The sequence below is a fragment of the Rutidosis leptorrhynchoides genome, chromosome 2 (assembly GCF_046630445.1).
Source record: "Rutidosis leptorrhynchoides isolate AG116_Rl617_1_P2 chromosome 2, CSIRO_AGI_Rlap_v1, whole genome shotgun sequence".
NCBI classification, from domain to species: domain Eukaryota; kingdom Viridiplantae; phylum Streptophyta; class Magnoliopsida; order Asterales; family Asteraceae; genus Rutidosis; species Rutidosis leptorrhynchoides.
Genome location: NC_092334.1, coordinates 580,398,515 through 580,414,647, shown reverse-complemented (window position 1 = coordinate 580,414,647; position 16,133 = coordinate 580,398,515). Strand labels below are relative to the sequence as shown.

At 32.9% G+C, this 16,133-nt stretch overlaps 1 pseudogene; it reads left to right on the top strand.

Moving 5' to 3' along the window:
- LOC139889853 (uncharacterized) overlaps window positions 1-16,133 on the top strand; it is a 192,379-nt pseudogene that overhangs the window by 151,884 nt on the left and 24,362 nt on the right.

Here is a 16,133-nt window from a genome sequence, read left to right as displayed (position 1 = left end):
TGAATGTTGTAAGAGTGTAAGTCGAAATTCTGTCCGTGTAACGCTACGCTATTTTTAATCATTGTAAGTTATGTTCAACCTTTTTTACATTAATGTCTCGTAGCTAAGTTATTATTATGCTTATTTAATCCGAAGTAATCATGATGTTGGGCTAATTACTAAAATTGGGTAATTGGGCTTTGTACCATAATTGGGGTTTGGACAAAAGAACGACACTTGTGGAAATTAGACTATGGGCTATTAATGGGTTTTATATTAACTAAACAATACCTTGTTAATTTAATATACAAACTTATAATTCGACATATTTATATATAACCACATACGCTTGACTGGGTACGGTGGGCGGGATATCTATAAATACCAATAATTATTCATTTTACCGGACACGGAACTGGATTAATAGTTAATAGACTTGTTGAAACAGGGGTGAATTACATTCAAGGGTAATTGGTGTAATTGTTAACAAAGTAGTAAAACCTTGGTTTACACGCAGTCGATAACCTGGTGTATTCATTAAACAAAGTATTAAAACCTTGTTACAATTCGAATCCCCAATTAGTTGGAATATTTGATTTCGGGAATAAAAATAATTTGACGAAGGCTTTCGCTCTTTATATTTATGACTGATGGACTATTATGGATAAATCCGTATGGACATATTAAATAATCCAGGACAAAGGACAATTAACCCATGGGCATAAAACTAAAATCAACACGTCAAACATCATGATTACGGAAGTTTAAATAAGCATAATTCTTTTATTTCATATTTAATTTCCTTTATTTTATATTTAATTGCACTTCTAATTATCGCATTTTTATTGTTATTGTATTTAATTGCACTTTTAATTATTGTACTTTTTAATTATCGCAAGTTTATTTTATCACACTTTTATTATTTGCAATTTCATTATTTTTATTTACTTTACGCTTTAATTTAAGTCTTGTATTTATATTTATTATTTTACATCTGGTTTTAACTGCAACTAAAGTTTTAAAATCGACAAACCAGTCATTAAACGGTAAAAACCCCCCTTTATAATAATAATATTACTTATATATATATTTGTATTTTTATAAAAGTAAACTAATATAGCGTTAAGCTTTGTTTAAAAAGATTCCCTGTGGAACGAACCGGACTTACTAAAAACTACACTACTGTACGATTAGGTACACTGCCTATAAGTGTTGTAGCAAGGTTTAAGTATATCCATTCTCTAAATAAATAAATATTTTGTGTAAAATTGTATCGTATTTAATAGTATTTCCTGTAAAAATATAAGCTATTTTATATACTACTCTGCTAAAACATCAAGTATTTTTGGCGCCGCTGCCGGGGAGTCTCTTAAAAGCCGGAAGCGCAACGCTAATATAAAAAAAAAAAGATTTTTAGTTTACTTTTATTAAAATTCGTTTTTATAAAAATACGTTTTAAATATTCGAAAATATAAAAAGAAAAACAAAAATATAAGTATTTTTAAGATTTTGTTAAATATTTAAGTTTTATAAAGTTTCTTTAGTTTGTAAAAATATAAGTTTTATTTAATTTATTTTATAAATATATTTTATAAATATAAAACCGAAAAAAAATATATATATATATAAATCTAGCTTTAAGATTTTTATTTATAAAATTATAAAGTAGTTCCATTTTTATTCTAGTTTTTAAAATATAAGTTTTTATTATATATAAATTTTAGATTATATAAACAGAAAATAAAAATAAAAGAAAAAAAAACGTCGAATTAAAACTGGAACCCCGCGACTCGCGGGGTTTGCTGCATCGAATACCGCGACTCGCGGAGGGGACCTGACACCGACAGAAACCCTAACTGCAATTAATTACGGAGTAATTATTAATTATTATTATTATAAACCCTAAATACTTATTATTATTATAATTATTTTTATTTTAAGTTTTACTTTTTATTTAATTTATATAATTAGTTAAATTAGTTTAATTAAATTGTAAAATTAATAGTTTTAATAAATAAATAATATAAAAATAATATTTTTATAAAAAATTGTATTTTTTACAACTTTTTGTATATTTTTATATTTTATCCCTTTTTAATCGTTTTAGCGTAATATTTGTATTTTTCGCTCATATTTAGTTTTAAACTTAGTTTTTGCCATAGTTATTTTTACTTCTAGATTTTTAGGCTTTGCCGTAAAATTCCTTAAGTGCTTTTTCTTTAGACTAAGATTTAGGTACTCTAGAATTTTGCGACGCCTTTTTAAGTTTTAGTTTCTTTTCAAGTTATTTCCATTTGGGATTTAGTTTTTCCTGTAAGCTTTAATATTTTTAGACGACTTTTACCTATGTATCAATTATCATTCCAATTAGTAATCTCAATTTGCGATTATAATTTTAAGTTAGTTGTAGTAATAAGGTTAGGTTAGTCAAGTATTTTTAAGTTTTATAAGTTTCTTTTATTTTTCCGTCACCTTTTATTTTTCAACCATTTTTCTTTTTCGACCTTTTTCCGACACGCTCTTTTTCTTTCTTATTTCTCGCTATTCTAGTTTTAGGACATAGATTTTTATTCTACTTCTTATCTAATTTTCTTAAAATTACGAAAATTTATTTTAAGTGGTTAAATTGATAGACATCAAAATTTTCTGGTTCGTAGTAATAGTTGGATTTGTACGTGGACCGGGTTATTGGAGCCAAACAGTCCTCAATTATATTGAGACCAAACGAATCCTGCCCCTCTGCTGCATCTTTTGGCTATTCGAAACGTGGGCAAAATCAGAAAAGTCTATTGATTGGATAACTTATTATAATTTTTCTTTCCTTTTTAAAACTAATAGGATATTCAGTGAATGCACCGAGCAAGACGTTCACCACCTTTTGTACGTTCACCACCTGTAACTAGATCAAGACATTTAGCAAATATTACTGCCGTTGATTTTTCTTTAGAATCGTCATCCAGTCTACCAAGTACTCCAGTTCAAATTTCCGATAATCCATTTTTTGAACCCGACCTCACAATTGAGAATCCGGAGAATATTCAGGAACGATTCGTAGATCCTGAACCACTAAACTTTCCTCCGGAACCACCAATCATTCAAACAGAGATTGTTGAGGAACGAATCATTAAATCAGAATCCTCTAGTGATTCCGATTCAACAAATTCAATTATGGAGAATCTGGAACCTTTAAGTATGGAAGACCGAATGAGAGCTAAACGCATTGGCCAAGGTCACACAATTACTCATCCAGACATTAATGCGCCAGATTATGAAATCAAAGGACAAATTCTACACATGGTGACTAATCAATGCCAATTTAGTGGTGCGCCGAAGGAAGACCCAAATGAACATCTACGTACCTTTAATAGGATCTGCACACTATTTAAAATCCTAGAAGTGGAGGATGAACAGATATATCTCATGTTATTTCCCTGGACTTTAAAGGGAGAAGCCAAAGATTGGTTGGAATCGTTACCTGAAGGGGCGATCGATACATGGGATGTTTTTGTTGAAAAATTTCTTAAAGAATTCTTTCCTGCATCTAAAGCCGTAAGACTTCAAGCAGAAATTGTTACGTTTACACAGAAGCCAAATGAAACTCTATATGAGGCGTGGACAAGATATGGAAAGTTGTTAAGAGGATGTCCGCAACATGGTTTAGACACCTGTCAAATAGTACAAATATTCTACCAAGGATGCGACATCACTACAAGGAAAGACATAGATATAGCAGCTGGTGGTTCTATTATGAAGAAAACCGAAACTGATGCTTACAAAATTATTGATAACACTGCTTCCCACTCACATGAGTGGCACCAAGAAAAAGATATCGTTAGATCATCTAAAGCAGCTAGAGCCGATTCTAGCCATGACTTAGATTCTATTTCCGCAAAGATAGATGCTGTGGAGAGACGAATGAAAAAGATGACTAAAGATATTCACTCAATACGAATTAGTTGTGAGCAGTGTGGAGGACCACATTTGACAAAAGATTGTCTCAGTATTGAATTAACAATGGAACAAAGAGAGAATATTTCATACATAAACCAAAGGCCTGGAAATAATTATCAGAATAATTATCAACCGCCAAGACCGATTTACAATCAAAACCAGAATTATAACAGAAATATTCCATACAACAACCAACAAGGTCCTAACAATCAACAAGTATCCAATAATACTTACAATCAGCAAAGACCTAATTTTCAAAACAAACCACCACAACAAACCGATGATAAAAAGCCAAATTTAGAAGATATGATGACGAAGCTAGTTGAAACTCAAACGCAGTTTTTCACATCTTAGAAACAAACCAATGAACAAAATGCTCAAGCATTTAGAAATCAACAAGCTTCTATTCAAAATCTGGAACAAGAAGTAAGTAACCTAGCAAGGTTAATAGGTGAAAAAAAACCGGGAAGTCTACCTAGTGATACAAATGCTAACCCCCGGAATGAAAAAGCTAAAGCCATTACCACAAGAAGTGGTACAACATTTAAACCACCTGAAATACCTGTAACTTCTGATGAAGCTATTCCTACTCCACAAGAACCACAACCTGATCAAGATAAGGAAAAAGAACCGGTAGTTGAAAAGATTAATGAAGATAACACAGTTAAGGTTAAACCTTATGTTAAACCATACCAACCACCACTTCCTTACCCGAGTAAAATGAAGAAAGAGAAACTTGAAGCCGAGCAATCCAAATTCTTGGATATGTTTAAACAGATAAATGTAAATCTTCCTTTCATTGATGTGATTTCAGGAATGCCTAGATATGCTAAATTCTTGAAAGATCTAATCTCAAATAGAAAGAAAATGGAAGAACTCTCGGCTGTTACTATGAATGCTAATTGTTCAGCAGTGCTGTTGAATAAGATACCAGAAAAACTATCTGATCCAGGAAGTTTCACAATTCCATGTTTTCTGGGTAGTCTTAGTTCAATAGAAGCATTGGCAGACTTAGGTGCTAGTATAAATCTAATGCCATATTCACTATACGCTAAACTAGACCTTGGAGAATTGAAACCAACCGGAATAAGCATACAACTAGCCGATAGATCAATAAAATATCCTAGAGGGATAATGGAGAACATGCTAGTTAAAGTTGGTACTTTAGTATTTCTAGTAGATTTTGTTGTTTTGGACATGGAAGAAGATTCTCAAGTTCCTTTCATATTAGGAAGACCATTCTTAAACACGGCTAAATCAATGATAGACGTGTTCGGTAAGAAACTGACCCTGAGTATAGAGGATGAGAGTGTTACCTTTTCAATTGATAGAGCAATGCAACAACCACAATCTGCAGATGATACATGTTATTATATTCAAACTATAGATGCACATGCAGAATTGTTAGAAGAATTTCCAGAATTACAAGGAACAGGAGAATGTTCTTTAGGAGAAGGTAATGAACCAATTGATGAAGCTGAAATGTTAGCTACACTTATAGCTAATGGATATGAACCAACAACAGAAGAAATTCAAATGCTAAAAGAAGAAGACAGATATCGATACAAGTCATCGATAGAAGAACCTCCGAAATTAGAGTTAAAGCCACTTCCAAACCATTTGGAATACGCTTATTTACATGGTGAATCTGAATTACCTGTAATAATATCGTCTTCTCTTACTGAAAATGAGAAATCACAACCCATTTCTGTGTTGAAAGCTCATAAACCAGCCATTGCATGGAAGATTCATGATATTAAAGGAATAAGTCCTTCGTATTGCACATATAAAATCCTTATGGAAGAAGGTCATAAAACGTATGTGCAACGCCAATGAAGACTAAATCCTAATATGCAAGATGTAGTTAAGAAAGAGATTATTAAACTGCTAGATGCAGGTCTAATTTATCCAATCTCTGATAGTCCATGGGTACGCCCAGTTCAATGCGTGCCTAAGAAGGGTGGCATGACTGTCATTACAAATGAGAAAAATGAGCTTATTCCTACTAGGACTGTAACCGGATGGCGTGTATGTATTGATTATAGAAAATTAAATGACGCCACCAGAAAAAATCACTTTCCCTTACCTTTCATAGATCAAATGTTGGAAAGATTAGCCAGAAATAGTTACTATTGTTTTCTAGATGGATTTTCCGGATATTTTCAAATTCCAATAGCACCCGAGGACCAAGAGAAAACCACATTCACGTGCCCTTATGGTACTTTTGCTTACAAACGCATGCCATTTGGACTTTGCAACGCCCCTGCAACCTTTCAAAGGTGTATGATGGCGATTTTTCACGACATGATAGAAGAATGCATGGAAGTTTTCATGGATGACTTTTCAGTCTTCGGTGATACATTTGAATCATGTCTAGTTAATCTGGAACGTATGCTAATTAGATGCGAAAAATCAAATCTAGTTCTTAATTGGGAGAAATGCCATTTCATGGTTAAAGAAGGCATCGTTCTTGGTCATAAAATTTCAAAAGAAGGAATTGAAGTGGATAGAGCTAAAGTAGATGTAATTGCTAAACTTCCACATCCCACCAATGTTAGAGGAGTTAGGAGTTTTCTAGGGCATGCCGGTTTTTACCGACGTTTCATAAAAGATTTTTCTAAAATTGCCACTCCTATGAATAAACTCCTAGAAAAGGATGCTCCATTCATCTTTTCAGATGAGTGTATCAAATCTTTTAATATTCTTAAAGAAAAACTCACTAATGCGCCGATCATGATAACACCAAATTGGAATCTACCATTTGAACTAATGTGCGATGCAAGTGATTTTGCAATGGGAGCCGTTTTAGGACAAAGGATTGAAAAACGATTTCAACCTATATATTATGCTAGTAAGACGTTACAAGGAGCACAAACGAACTATACAACTACTGAAAAAGAACTCCTTGCTATTGTCTTTGCTTTTGACAAATTTCGATCATATCTCATTCTAGCAAAAACGGTGGTCTATACCGACCATTCTGCTCTTAGATACCTATTTTCAAAACAAGATGCTAAACTAAGATTAATCCGTTGGATCTTGCTCTTACAAGAGTTTGATATTGAAATCCGAGATAAAAGAGGAGCAGAAAATCTCGCCGCTGATCATCTTTCTCGTCTTGAAAATCCCAAATTAGAAGTTCTAAATGAATCGGCCATACAAGACAACTTTCCTGATGAATATCTATTGAAGATAGATTATCATGAAATCCCATGGTTTGCAGACTATGCAAACTACTTAGTATGTGGATTCCTTGAAGAAGGATGATCGTACCAAAGACGAAAGAAATTCTTCAGTGATATAAAACACTATTTTTGGGAAGATCCACATTTGTTTAAAAGTTGTCCAGATGAAATAATACGCCGATGTGTATTTGGAGATGAAGCTAGTAAAATTTTAAACCATTGTCACACAGGACCAACTGGAGGGCATTATGGGCCTCAACTAACAGCAAGAAAAGTTTATGATGCTGGATTCTATTGGCCTACAATTTACAAAGACGCACACCTTCTTTGCAAATCCTGTGATGCTTGTCAAAGGGCCGGAAAAATAAGTCAACGTGATGAAATGCCACAAAATGTCATCCAAGTATGTGAAGTATTTGACATTTGGGGTATTGACTTTATGGGTCCATTTCCAAAATCTCATAATAATCTATATATACTCGTAGCCATTGATTATGTATCTAAATGGGCGGAAGCACAAGCTCTCCCAACTAACGATGCACGAGTTGTAGTCAACTTTTTAAAACGTCTTTTTGCAAGGTTTGGAACACCGAAAGCTTTAATAAGTGATCGGGGAACTCATTTCTGTAATAATCAACTTGAGAAAGTTCTTAAAAGATATGGAGTAACTCATAAAATCTCCACCGCATATCATCCATAAACAAGTGGACAAGTTGAAAATACCAACCGAGCTTTAAAACGTATTCTAGAGAAAACCGTAGGATCAAATCCGAAGGAATGGTCCATTAAATTGGAGGATGCACTCTGGGCTTTTAGAACAGCCTACAAAACTCCAATTGGAACCACACCTTTTAGACTTGTTTATGGAAAAGCATGTCATCTTCCAGTAGAAATTGAACACAAAGCATTTTGGGCTTTGAAGACATGTAATCTTGATTTACATGAAGCTGGACGTTTACGATTAAATCAACTAAACGAATTAGAAGAATTAAGACATGAAGCATACGAAAATTCGTTAATCTATAAAGAAAGAACGAAGAAATGGCATGATAAAAGAATCAGAAGTTCAAAAGAATTTAAGGAAGGAGACAGAGTTCTTCTTTTCAATTCACGATTCAAGCTATTTCCTGGAAAATTGAAATCAAGATGGTCTAGACCATTCATAGTCAAAAGAGTTTTCCCATACGGAACGATAGAATTAATAAATTCGAATGGGATTGAATTTAAAGTTAATGGTCACAGAGTTAAACATTACATACATGGTCCAATGAAAGTTGACAATGAAGTTAATCATAATTTCACCATCCAAGAAAACCTTCAAAATGAAAACATAAATATGTTATCAACAACATATGAAAAATCAAAACTGGAATATAGGGAGGATTCAAATTTGAGTGATGAAGAAGAATTCCTATACAAACCTCCCATTCCAAGAAACGAAGAAAAATGTGAACAAGAAATTCAAATAGAAATGAAAGAACCAAGGAAAGAACACCCGAAAAAGGTTTACAAACCAACTCGACTTACTAAAGCAGGAGACCCAGGTGAATTTATCATTTCTTGCTTACTTAATGATGGTGCTGTATATAATGGACTCGCAGATTTAGGAGCAAGTGCAAATATTATGCCTCTTTCCTTATACAAAAGATTAGGCATGGGTAAATTAAAACCAACCAAAATAGGTGTTCAATCATTTGACCAAACCATTAAACACCCGGTTGGAATAGCAAATAATTTACTTGTTAACGTGGGAAGTTTGACCTTTGTTGCAAACTTCATAGTGATTAATATGGAGGAAAACCTTGATATTCCTCTAATTCTAGGTCGCCCATTTTTAGCAACCACCGAGGCATTCATTGATGTAAGAGAAGGTAGAATAACACTTAGGGATGGTGATACATCGATCACCTTTGTGAACCGAAAGTTTAGATCTCCACAAACCAAAACTGTTAGACCAATAAAAACGCATAAGTGTGGGGAAGATAAAGAAACACTTAATGATGATCCAATCACAAAGAATGCCGTTGATGATACGAAATTAGATGAACCCATTTTTAACAGTTCAACGAAGAAACTTTATAAACGGATTCACGATGCTAAGATTAAAGGAAACTTTAAGTTATATAACCGATTAATATCCAATTTATCGTCAAAAGAAAAGGCAATGTTAGTTGAATTTGTGAAAGTTATGGAGGAAATCAACAAATGGATTGAAGTAAAAGTCAAAGATATACAAGTTGTTGATGATTCAATTGAAAATAATGTTAATCACAATTTCGATACCACAACTGACTAAGTGTGGGGAGAATCAAGGGGTTTATGTATTTCTGTTAGAGTTAGATTGTCTGTTTTCGTGTAGTTCTCGAAAATGGAACCCGAATGGTCTTTCCCTAGCAGACCCTAAAGAACTAGTCTTCTCCCCCCATTCTGAATTTTTAATTTTTTAGGTTTTTACAAAATGAAGACTGCCTGTGAACTAAACCATGGTCTAATGCTACACGCTTTGATCACTAAACGTAATAATGACACACTTCCGAGTGAAATAGTATCAGTAATCAGAGAAAGAATGGACGGAGTTAGAAAAGAATCGAGATGCGAAGATAATAAGTTACAATTTGGTAAAGGAAAATCAAAATCCGCAGCGAAAAGAAGAGCACGACACCTAGAAAGATGTCACAAATGCAGAAAATGGTCACATGGAGGTAAATGTTCAAATAATCAAACCTATTCAAATACCGAATTTGTTACTTTATGCAGAGACGGACCGTTCATATGTTTAGAAGAAAAGACACTGAATGCTCGAGGTTACGCCTATGTAGCCATGGAAAACCAATTAAACCGACTATCTTATGAATGGGATAGATCATATAACTAAGAAATCTATTTCACAGGTATGTCTGTACAGTTTTTATTTTTATTTTTATTTTTAACCTTTTGATAATAAACGCTAATTTGTTCGCTATAAAGTATTAAATTGGTATTGAATAAAATTAGGTTTGGTAACCGAAATTATTGATATCATTCAAAAATTTATTACATCACTGCGAAATTTAACGTTTATTCTTAAGGTATAAATATCTTTAATCAATCAACCCAAAATATTTCAAAAATTCGTCATGAGTTAAATTAGGTCTTGGAACCGAAATTACTTTACCGAAAAGAGGGGCGCATATTTTTGATAATATTTGATTGATAAAAGTGGGATAAAAAGCGAAAAAAGATTTTTAATTTTATTTTTACCATGTTTTTTAAAATTAATATATAAATCTTAAATTAATATTGTAAACTTTGTAAAAACAATATATTTAAAATTGTAAATATTTGAAAAATTAATATAAGTTTGGTGTGAATTTATAATATGAATTTTTAAATTAAGTTTGGTATGAATTTTTTTATTTTTATATGAATTTTAATTTTATGCATTTCAAATTGTAAGTTTGGTGTGAATTTTTAATATTAATTTTGAATTTTATATTTAAGTTGTGTGAATTTAAAAACAAAAATTTACTTTATCTCATTAAGTTAAAAATATGATTTTTAAAATTCGTCGTAAGTTGAAGACTAGGTCTTTGAACCGAAATTGCTTTACCCAAGGGAGGGACGAGAACTTTTATTATTATTATTTTTAATCTTATTGAATTAAAGTATGCCAAAAACATTAAAAAAACCCAAAAATCTTAGCTTTTAAAACAATCGCTACAAAAAGACAAATTTTAAAATTTTGTCGAAGGACGGACTAGGACATCGATCCGAAACGACCTCGTCCTAAATAACAAGGGAAACAAAATTTTAAAATTAATTACTTAATTGTTTTAATTAATATAAGATGTTAAAAAAAAAAGAAAAAAAAAGCAAACTCCGCGACTCGCGGAGTTTGAAGCTTTAAACCCCGCGACTCGCGGGAGGATCGAATTACAGAAAAAAATATAAGAGCTGGAACAGCTCAGTTCACTCCGCACACCAAATACTGCGAAGAACACAGCGAAAAAACCCGAAAATACACGAAAAAAACCCCCCAAAATCACAATTTTTAACCGTTAATCATCAAATCTTTTACTAAAATCATGTTGAGAAGGATGCTATCAAGGAATTACTCAAGAAAAACGGTAAATTTCTACACCTAAACACCATTTAATCCGAAAATTAGTGTTCTTGAGCAATTTTTTCCCCAATTTGATTTTGATGCTTTTTAGTGCAATTATGCTTAAATTGTTTATGTATTATGCTTGTACAACCTAGATTGATGCTATTTAACATGATTAGAAGCCTTAAACTTCAAGTTTAGAATAATCTAGGGTTTGTGTTCTTGAGCAAATTTGGGGCTTTTTGATATAAACAGGTTATGGCCGATTTTTGTCATGAATTGTTGCTAAATTAAGTAGTGTAACATGTTTAGGTAGTTAAATGATCCAAACTTTGAGCCTAAACATGATTTTGAGAATTAAAGTGGACTTTTTCAAGTCTAAAATTCATGAACTTGATTTTTGAAAGATAATGCCATTTGAAACTTGTTTAATTGCTAGTAATGATTATTTTGACATGTTATTTGAGTTGAATGCTTATGAACTTGGCGAACATTTTCGTATATGCTTATTTGAAAAAGTGTTGATTTGATAAAAATGTGAAAATGAGCTTAAGTTTGATATAAATTGATCATGTCATTGTAATTATTTTGATTGATGATTTTGCTGACACTAATGCATATTTGGATGCACAAAAATTGTGTTTGATGTGTTTTGCAGACTGAAAGGGGTGAATCTTCATCCCAAGCTCGCAATGCTCCTGCTGAGAATGCGGAACAACAGGAGGTGGATAACTACTACAAGCAAGATATACCTCATCCAGTCATGACATTTTCTGATATGCACTTGGAAGATTTGCATCCGAACCTGAGATTTGATAGACTTTGGATAGATTATCCAAAATACCAAAGGGGTTTGCATACTCTTCATTCTAAAGTTGTTGAGGTACCTAGGGTCATAGAATGGGGACCCTTAGAAGCTGTAGAATTGGCCGGGCCAATTAGGGAATTACTTGCACAGAGGTATGGTAATTCTACTTTTAACGACTGGGTACGTTTATTCACCATGCGTAGACCTGTATATAAAGTATGGTGTGAAGAATTGTTGTGTAGTATAGAATTAAATGATCGGGTAGCTAGTTTAACCGATCGATCTTTTATTAGATTTTTGTTAGGAGGTTCGATGCTCCACATGTCTTTACTAGACATGGCTCAGGCTTTACGTATATATACGCCTGAGGAGTTAGCATCTGCCGATTGTAGAGGGTTGATACTAAATGGTAGAAAGATAGATGAAAATTTTGATACACACGGTGTATGGAGTCAAATGACAAGCCATCACCGATTCAAAGGGGGAAATTACTCTTATTTGGATATAGATAGAGCTGAATTAAGAGTGATTCATAGGTTTTTAGCTAATTCGATTACACAAAGAGGTAAGAACAAGGAAAAGGTAAATGAACAGGATTTGTTTTACCATATGTGTATTCGAGACCCACAAAGCGCTGTAAGTATACCTTATTGTGTGGGTTATTATTTATCAGCTATGGTTAGGGGGATGAGACCGCATAGCATAATAGGAGGTGGTATTTTTATTACTTTGATTGCTGAATATCTCGGTGTGGATATAAGTCGGGGGGGATTATTAGTCGAAGAACCAGAACCCCGCGATACTATAGGTTTAAATGTATACCATGGTGCGAAAGTTTTGAAGAGGCGAAATAACGCCGCAGTACAATACAATGGTAGACATCCACAGGTTGAGAGAAACCAACAGCAAGGTAATGTAGGAGGGGGAAATGAAATGCAAGAAATGCAAAGGTTTATAGCTTCACAGGAGTACAAAAATGCTAGACAGAGAGCATTTGAAGATTGGCAAGTTCATCAAAACCAAATCATAGCTCATTGCCAACATATAGGTAGAAACTATATTCCTACTCCGAAACCCATATTCCCTCCCTGGTCTATAGAGATGCAACCACCATATCCTATGTATAACCCTGCCGAAGCATTTTATAGCACCTATGGTTATGCTTGGAACCCCTATTGGTATCAATATCATCCCTAGTCTACTTAGTTTTATTTATTTTGTAAATTGTAACATTGATATGTTTAATACTTATGTTAATAATGTAATAGTTTTTATAATTTTCTAACTTTTATTCTTAGATTTTAATAATTTTTGAATGTGGGGTAATATACCAAACTTCAAAAATATGTATATATGTTTGCAGTTTATCTTATGTACACAACAGGGTAAAACAACGCATTTTCAAAGACTGGCATTAAGTTCAGCAAAAGCAACTAATTTTGACGACAAGATGCAAAATATATGTGAAATAACAACAAGACGGAATGAACAAATGATGTGCACCATTTATCATTCAGCAAACAAACGCCAATATATTTGGAAACTTTAGTAAAAATTTAATCATTTTCACACAAATCACCCTCAATAATTTAAATTGTTACTGATTTCTTGCAAATGAGGGCATTGCAAGATCTTAAGTGTGGGAAGGGGTTAAATTCTTTCGGATTTTAAAATTTTTACTTTATACACTTGGTTACCATTAAAAATACTAGTAAAGCAGTAGTTGTATTAGAATCTAGTGCTCTCCGATAATAAAGAACATCCCTAGTCTTATATACGGACTACCCAATTCTAGTAAAAAAATTTCAAAATTTTTAATTAAATGAACTCAAAATCATGTTTATACATATTTATGAACGATAAAACTAGGTTTTAACACCGAAATTATTGTAACCTCGGAAAGGACATAAATTGAGAAACAAACCAAAATGTTAAAATTCATTTAAAATAGAATAGAGGACAATAAAAAGGAAAATAAAAGCCAAGTATGGGAAAATTCTCCAAGTTATTCAAAACATATATCACATATTTTTGTACAAATAACTGAAAATACTTTTGCTTTGGACTAAACTAAACTGTTTTACCCGATGAAAGAAAATAAGAGATGGATCTACACGATGAATCAATTCCATCATTAAAAGGAAGCAAAGTCTTCTGAAAAAGAAACGCGCTTCTTGATTTAGGTCATGAAGTTGTCGTCCAGACCAGCTGTAGGTTGACGAAAATCTAGAAAAGTCATCACTAAAATCAGCAGAAAATCCACGAACCTCAGCATTAAACAGGGTCGCCAAGTGGTCAGATTTATCCTAACCATGAGAAGGATTTATCTCGTAAAATGGGGGGGCACCATGCAAATTAGCTGGATAAGACTAATGAATCAGATCCCCAGAAAGGATAATCTCCTTAAAGATTAAAAATCAGCTTTTAAGCCTGATATTACTCAATCCTTGAGATTGACCTTAAAGATTGAGAATTACAAACTCATGGAATTCAATGATATCTAAACTCGAGCTTGAACGAGAAAATATTTTGATCAAAATTACAAACCGATTTATTTTCTGAAAACCCTATTTTCAATGCGTTCATTACCATTGAACGTAAAATCCTAGGAATTCACCTGGAATTCATTAGGTCACCTGAACCAAATCAGGTGTCAACCGTAAGAACGGTGGTTGCATAGTGGTCAAAGACAGGACCTTGTGCCAGACCGAAAAATCATAAGGGTGAGCTTTACTATTGCTCCTACCAAGGATAGTAATTGCGTCCGACACGTTATAGACCATAATTAAAAGCATGTCAGGGGACATTGCCTTAACATTTGCTTGTTCAACGCTTTCCTTTACAACCGGACGGTAGTTTACCGAAAGGTAATATACGGGATAAGTAAACTGGACGTGTTGCTTTCCAAATACAAGGTTAGCAAGTGGGTGACACAAAACCATAAGTTTTGAGCTAAAATTTTCAAATCTGAAACCCACCAAACCCACAAAAATATTTCGCAAACACCGGTGAAGGGTTATTCCGGAAAACTTATCTAGGGTAAAAACTAGATTTAATTTTCAAAAGATCAAATGTTTTCATAAAGATCCAATTTCCTTAATGGATCTAAATTTTTATAGTCATGTGGGACTGTAAACCATATCGTTATTACCATTGTTTATACCGCCGTATAGAAATCACTGATGTACAAAGTGTGAAGAATAAAGAAGTGATTCTAGTATTTCAAGACGATATTGCTTGAGGACAAGCAACGCTTAAGTGTGGGAATATTTGATAATGCTAAAAACGAACATATATTTCATAGCATTATTCCTCAAGAAAAACAAGCTTTTAGTTGCAATTGTTCTATTTACAAGTGATATTCGTTTAAATAATAAAAGGTGAAGACAAAAGACAGATTCGACGAATTGAAGACGCAAACGACCAAAAAGCTCAAAAGTACAAAATACAATCAAAGAGGTTCCAATTATTGATAAGAAACGTCTCGAAATTACAAGAGTACAAGATTCAAAACGCAAAGTACAAGATATTAAATTGTACGCAAGGACGTTCGAAAATCCGGAACCGGGACCAGAGTCAACTCTCAACGCTCGACGCAACGGACTAAAAATTACAAGTCAACTATGCACATAAATATAATATAATATTTAAATAATTCTTATAATTATTTAACATATTATATTTATTTATAAAACCGTCGGTAAACAAAGAGCCAAACTCGTGTGAGCTGTAAAAGCAAACTCCGCGTCTCGCGGAGTTTGAAGGCAAATGTTGCCGCGAGTCGCGGAGCCCCAATTTCTGAAACTCCCTATAAAAGCAACCGAATTCTGATCGCAAAATCCATCATATATCCATCTCTCTATCTATATCGTATATATTTATATTTATATTATAATTTTAATTTTAATTTTAATTTTAATTCTAATAATAAGGGTATGTTAGCGAATGTTGTAAGAGTGTAAGTCGAAATTCTGTCCGTGTAACGCTACGCTATTTTTAATCATTGTAAGTTATGTTCAACCTTTTTACATTAATGTCTCGTAGCTAAGTTATTATTATGCTTATTTAATCCGAAGTAATCATGATGTTGGGCTAATTACTAAAATTGGGTAATTGGGCTTTGTAC